Here is a 7,312-nt window from a genome sequence, read left to right as displayed (position 1 = left end):
TTGAAATGTACTTTCTGATGGTGGTATTGAGCAAAGGGGTTGGCGGTGCAGGATGATGTTGAAATGTACTTAATACATTTTAACAAGGCTGACACACTCACACTCTCTCTGTCTCTCACACACACACACATAAACACACACACACACACACACACACACACACACACACACTCATTTACATACACAACAGTTGCAAAAAGATGGATAGAGGATGGAGTAGGAAATGGAGACAAATTGACAAGTGTGATTCATTTTTTGCAGACAGAATGTGCAGGACTGAGAGGCGGTCATATTTTGTACCCCTATATGGTACATCTAGTATAAATACGGCTCAGTCTACTTTGGTCATACAATTATGGTAGTTATCCTCCTCTCAAAGTTAACACAACAAACACATCATCACTTTCATTTTCTTTTTGAGGTGGTATTGAGCCTTTTAAATTCGATGGAACGTCAAAAACTGTAATTAAACAAAGGAGGTAGTGAGTGCATTACAACATCCTATTCTGAACTAATCTCCTCACATTACCACGATGCCAAATTAACATGTTATTAAAGATCATCCTACACTAGCCCACCTACTGATCTTTTCAGCCAGGTGACTCAATCCAACTTTGTCATCCTCCTTGAGAAATGTATTTTCTCGTCCTACCTAATCAAGACACAGACCATATAATTGGACTCAGGGATAAATCAAACATTTGCATTCTCTAGTTTTGCTCTATGAGAACTATGAGAACCTTTTTCAGACACATGTTTTTGGCCACACCAGAATCTGATATGCCCTAACAACAAAAAAGGGCATTTTGACTGTATCCTTGGCTTGATGTAAATGTGTCTGAGGTAAGCAAAGATGCTTCTCCTTTTTATAATAAAAACACTTTTTTGTTTTCCAGGCAGACACAACATACTTTATACTGTTGTTGCCTTGGAAACATTCGGCTCCTTTTAAACCCTACACCGAAGATAGCAAATGAAAAGAGCGGAACATGCTCCTTGCCTCTCCCACCACCACCAATAGCACATCCAACAAAATGGGTAGACATGCTCCCGATCCTCTGGGACCGCAGACTTTGAGCTGGCAACGCTAGCCCCCTGCTGACCGCTGTCGGAGGGAGAGCCGGGAGAGTAAAGAGGGAGAGGGGAGAAGTAAAAAAAGGAGGGCGAGACAGAGCCGAGAAAGAGAGGGAGAGGGAGGGAAAGAGAGAGAGAGAGAGAGAGAGAGGACAGAGCCGGAGAAAGTAAGGACAGTCAGCGTCATTCATTCTGCCTGTGCTGTTTTCATTCACAAAAACAACAGCATGACAATAACAACAACAGGTACACAGCCTATTTTTAAAGTTGCAGGGTAGCATCATGGGTAACGATGACTGACTATGGTTCATATCACTTCACATAGGATGAATGGACCACTAGTGCACAGGTGCTCTTATGCAGACTGTATGTTGTTCTTGTTTTTCAGGGGGATACCGAAATGTATGGGCTTGCTCGTGTGCAGCTGACAAAAAATTGACCACCATCACACTGAATGAATGGGTCACTGATTCACATGATTTAGTTTGTGAATATTTTAGTTTGAGATATACTGACATGGGGGAGGGGCCACAGGGACCCAGGTTCGAGTCCGACATGCGTCATCTCCCGATCCCACCCCATCTCTCTCTTCCACCCACTTCCTGTCAGCCTCTTAACTGCTCTATTGCAATAAAGGCAAAAAAGCTCAAAAATAGATTTGAAGAACATGTATTGGGCAGCCTGTTTGAATGCCGACGACCCATCAGTAGAGGCCTTGAGAAAGTGCTTGCTTCTAATACAAATTTCCTATTTATGGCAATGCCATGACTAAGCCAGGTCATAAACTAAGTGGAGTTTAGTGGAGATCTTCAATGAGGTTCTCTAGTAGTCTGTGTCCAAGAAATCAACACTACATTTCAATCTCGAGCATGTGCAACTCTGCCGACACATTTAGGAATAGTTTGAGGAGGACGGAGACTGAGTGGCCTGCCATCTGCAACCAGCCTACACTATCTGACCTTGCCTCATTTACACTTCATGTGGCAAGACTGTTTGACATATTTCCTGAGAAAACATGCATACAATTTTAACATTTAAGCGTAACAAAAATAAATCTTGCGCAAATTTTACGCAATGTCATTTAAATTGAAACTACTCTTTGCACATGTCTGAATCATCCTGGATTCACCATCACCGCACCATAGATAGAGCTGGGTGCTACTAGGAATAGACCAGGTAGCAACCAGGTCCATGAGGTCCATAACAAGCAACGGACTGGAGAATAACAGAAAGATATACAGATGACATGATATGCCAGTCAGAAATTTGAAAAACTATTTTTAGATTAAATCACATACAAGGTCTGCTAAAGTGATGCAGAAAAAATGAGTGGGAATAAACTCACTTGTGGCAATACTGCATTTAGCGCACCAGTGGAATTCCAGACAACAACAGTAAAGTGAGTGATCCTTTCACGCCCAGTCTGTCTTCGTGAAAAGCTCTCTCGGTGCTTTTCAGATCGGCCTCCGGCGCTCCTCAAGAGTCTATAAAAGGAGAGCTTGAGAACACTCCGGGAGTTCTTCCCGGGAATTCAACTTCACATGTTCACACCACGCCCCAGTCCGCCCCAGTCCGCCCCATCCCACCCCACCACGGCCCAGCCAGCCTCCCTCCGAAGGCTCAGACGTTTTTTCTCGCCTACTGCTCCGAGACGCGGAGGGAGGTTTTCCTCTCCTCTAAGGACCTTGACCGCAGGCTGAATGCCATTCCATCACCTCCCTCTCTCCGTCTCCCCCTCCCTCCCTCCCTCCAAATCTCCTCCAGACCCTCTCCCACTTCCATACTATGAGAAAATTCCAGTCCAAATCTGCCAGGAGAAGAGAGAGAGGAAGCGAGAGAGGAAGCGGAGAGGGAGAAGGAGAAGGAGGAGAGAAAGGAACTCCACGGGTTGCCACCACCTTACTCATTCCTCAGAGAGAGGGAGAGAGGAGGGCGGTTATTGCATTTCTATAGCATCTTAACTGAGCATGAGAAGATATAGAATTTGAGAGTCTAGAAGAGGCATGAGTATGCGAGACAGAGCAAAGCTGTGTTACTCCTCTACTCCTACAACCTAAGGGGGTTTCATGCGCGCGTGTGTGCATGTGTGTGTGTGTGTGGGGGGCTTGGGGCCAGCTGCACATGCAGTACCCCGGACCCGACCGGGCTGAGCTCAAGGCCACGGGCCTATCGGCTCCCCCGCTTTGCTCCATTCTGCTTCGCTCCTCTCCTCTCCTCCACACCCCCTCCTCCCAGAAAAGAAACAGGATGAGGTGGGAGAAGAGTGCACTTGGTCCATGTGAGAGAAAGGGCCTAAGGCCTGAGAATGGTGAACGGGACTATGGAAGTGCCGAACAACAGAACCACAGGGCTATGGTGGTGGTAGTCGGGAGGATCCTGAGGCTATCCGGGGAAGAACTGGAATATAACCTGATCATGCAGGCTAAGAGACACAGCATCTCTAACACAAGGTCAAATGCTACTGTATGTTGAAAATGACTTACTCAGCACAAACACCATTAACATGGTTCCCTGTCCAGGCAGCATGTAAGGCACAGACACATAAAAAAGCAAGGTGATTCAGATTCATTCAAGGTGATTTTCAATAAGAAGCTTAAAATACTAGAGTTGCAAACTACTGTTACTACTTTTTTTCATCAACATATTGTGAAACGTCACTCTTGGTGCAAAGATCTCAAAAAAGGGAGGAAGAACAAATAATTAAGTGGCCCACAATGGTGAATGTGATATTTGGTAAATATATATTTACAAAGAGACAGAGAGAGAGAAAGAGAGAGAGAGCGCGCGCGAGCTAGAGAGAGAGAAAGAAAGAGAGATGGGTCACTGAGACAAACTGCAAAGTTACACAATGCACATTTACTTTTAGGGAATCGTCCTTCAGACTATATTTAAGAAACGAACACCCCCACGAATCGAGCGTCTGGCGACTCCCTGCGCAAACGGAATTTGCACCATTTCCGAGCATAACAGAGTCATAAATTAAGATCACTAAGAAATTGGAGTAGGCTTAATGGCAAAAACAGCTTGGAGACCAATGTCACTCTTGGATGTTCTAAAATTGGCAAATTATATTAAAAACAGATAATGCACCAGATGACATTTATCACTGTTTAAGAACAAGTTGTCCATGCGCCCAGGAAACTCCTAACTACTGTAAATATCTGATCTCCAAATATGTGAAATTCCATGGATAGATGGAATGTATTGACGTACTTTACACAGCAGTAATATACTTCCAATATTTGCAGTAGCCCTAGAGTTATTAACATACACTGTAGCCCTATTTCAATAGTTAACCAGTATAGCAACCCTGCGTAAAACTGCTCAAAGTACACGATGTTAGGCAGAATATAAAACCTCTCAAAAGGCATAAGTGGATGGGACGGATTACCGTAGTCAGAGCACGTTCAAAGCATTCACAGATAAATTTATCAGCAGTAATTGATTTTCAGAGACATCAGGCATGCTCACAGTTGTCAAAGCAAGGTACACTCAAGTGCAATTTAAGCGTTATACTGAAGCTGGGTAAGTGTAGCCTAAAACTGCCAGTTTATGAATTGTAACAAATCTGTCAGATCAGTGGTTACTTTAAGTACAAGAAATTCATGTTCAACAAGTGGTTATAACATTTAGAGAACAAAAAACGTAGCCTACTTAACTTGTGTGCTAAATAGTCTACTCTATAACCCGGGGAATTTTGGTGACACAAACGGCACTGTCCCAAAAACTAAACAAACTCAACTCATTGTGTTAGGCAAGAGGTGGCGAGAGCCAATAACGCCCTGTGTCGACAGGCTACGTGATGCAACAACTTTACCTGGACTTTGCTCTTAGATGGTTTAATATCAAAGGTGACTATATAGGCTACTACAGGCTATTGCTTTATTTAGTCCATATGACGTAGCCTAACTGTTCATTTTCATGATAGCATAATCTAATATTTAGCCTATCGATGCATTGTGAGTCGCTTTGGGCAAAAAACGTCTACCAAAAAAACATTAACTAAACATAAACTATATGCATCGAGAAAGAAGACGACTGCTGTAGGCTATAGGCCTATGTGCCATTTCAAAAAATGGGCTATGCTACGCTATGTCAAGAATAGACGTCAGTGAAATGCGTCCTTACCTGTTAAAACAACGCAGAGACAGCATAACCTCTTCGTGCCCCTCCAAAAGTCGGCCAACTAGGCTACACAAACTTCACACACACCGGTACTTGCACCTTTTCCAGTTTCCCCTAAATCACAAGTACTGTAGCCTACGTTTTTTGTGGTAAGCGGAACTACCGTCTGCTCGGGTTAGTTCTGAAAGCCCGATAGAAAAGACTGATGCAAATGAAAACGTCAGGCGCAGTGAGCGACACAGCCTCCTGCCGGAGCGGTTTACAGAACGACCAGCTGCCAGCACCCGCTGTGGCCCAGCCTGCGGGCACAAAACAGTCACATTAAATAGACCTACACAGTCGCCGACGTCAGTAACCACACCCGCATGGTTTCAGCCGGCCCCCAACTTTTCCCATAATGTAAAACAAATAAATGGTAGCTATAGACGTTTACAGTTTAACACACCATAACAGAAAGTTTGAGAGCGGCGATCTCAAGTTTGTGTTGTGTCAACTAGAAACTAGAACAACCACAACAAATTGCTTTCCATGTCAGTGGTAGCCTATGAGCAGACATGGGCAGTATTTCAATTATATGTATTTAAAATACGTAGGCTATTTAATTACTTTAGCGTATTTTGTCATTTGTATTTTGCAGGATTGGAAAAACTCAAATGTAGTTTGTAACAAAATACTTTGAGGGATTGTATTTGAGTATTTCAACTACTTAAATACTTCTCAAATATCTGAATATCAAATATAATGAATCTGGTTTTAAGAATAGGCTGGGTGCCTGGAGATATCCTTTGGGCAATTCCCTATATTCAACTGTAAACATTTCATTACCTTTTTGGAAGAAAAGCATGAAATGTTGATCCATTTTCCATTTTTCTTACTGTGGTATGCCACATTGTGACCAACTTTCCTCTATTACGATCCCCTCTGAACATGTAAAGTTGAAAAAAAAAAAAAAAAAAGACAAGTCAATTGTGGGAGCCAAAATGGTCAACTTTATCACCCTTCTGTAAGGACAACATGGGGTGTAAACCGAATTTGTTTGTTTATGTCAATTTTTGTCACCCTGTAGACAAAGTCTACAAGACTAAAATTTGAAAACGATACAGATAAGATATGAGGGAGAATATTAGGACCACGGCCTTTGACCCCATGACCTTGATTACCTAATAGCTGATGTTCATTCTTACTACAGGACAGTATTAAAACTTGGATTTGACATGAGGATTTATGTAAGGAGTAACATCCACTGAGGTGTCCTGATTTGCAGAAATAATGGAGGAGACCGAGACAAAGACCTCCCGGAGTGGAATTCTCTCCCAAGTTAATTCATTCCGTATATTGGAACACCTTATAGGTTGCTATTCTGTTTATCCCCCATGTTGCCAGTAGGCATGCATTTATAGCACAACAATGGAAATGTAGTTCAGTTCAAAAAAGAGGCCGACCTGTTCAATTTGTTGTACTTCTTTAATTGGTTACGGAAAATGATGGTGGGTTTGCTTTGTTACAGTTGATTCCACTGTTGCAAAGCCTGCTTGTCAGTTCAATCATTGTTTACATTTATATGGGATGGTGATTACATTTTTTTACCAGATCTACTTCATAGGTGCCCCAATGTACAAAATGTATAGCCCCCTGCCAGCCAATCAAAAATAGTATTTCTTGTCTCTTGGGGATACATTTTCAATAATATGCCTTGTTAGTATACCATGATTATTGTGTGGGTATTTTTGTATTTCCAAATGACTAATTACTTGTATTTTAATTAAATACATTTTTCATATCAGTATTTTGTCATTTGTAACAAAATCGTTTTTGATGTATTTGTGCCCACCTCTGCCTATGAGGTGGACAAAAAAAACAAGGGTTCCCAATATTTCCTTGAAAATATAATTCCTACATTGACTAAACGAAAATATAATTCCTACATTGACTGCAACTGTGATTATTTGCAGCAACAGTAGGCTAAGATTCACCAAGGATGGACTATTCAACCCAATGCTGTTTATGAATTCAAAAATATCTCGCAGATCAACAGTTTTTGGCGCAAGTAACATCATCTTAAACAAGATTTTTCTTTTTTACTGACATTTCTGCACTGAGACTGAATCAAGTA

General features: G+C 42.1%; 1 protein-coding gene across 1 annotated transcript in view; it reads right to left on the bottom strand.

Moving 5' to 3' along the window:
* The window catches only part of esr2a (estrogen receptor 2a), a 40,093-nt gene extending 34,604 nt beyond the window's left edge, over nucleotides 1-5,489 (bottom strand). Inside the window, 1 exon segment of the mRNA XM_048249986.1 lies at nucleotides 5,203-5,489. The gene's annotated coding sequence lies outside the window, so the exon portion shown is untranslated.
* Nucleotides 5,490-7,312: the final 1,823 nt, after the last annotated feature.

This window comes from Alosa alosa, chromosome 8, assembly GCF_017589495.1.
Source record: "Alosa alosa isolate M-15738 ecotype Scorff River chromosome 8, AALO_Geno_1.1, whole genome shotgun sequence".
Taxonomy (NCBI): Eukaryota; Metazoa; Chordata; class Actinopteri; order Clupeiformes; family Clupeidae; genus Alosa; species Alosa alosa.
The sequence above is the reverse complement of the archived record's forward strand: the minus strand, read 5'-3'. Positions and strand labels throughout refer to the sequence as shown.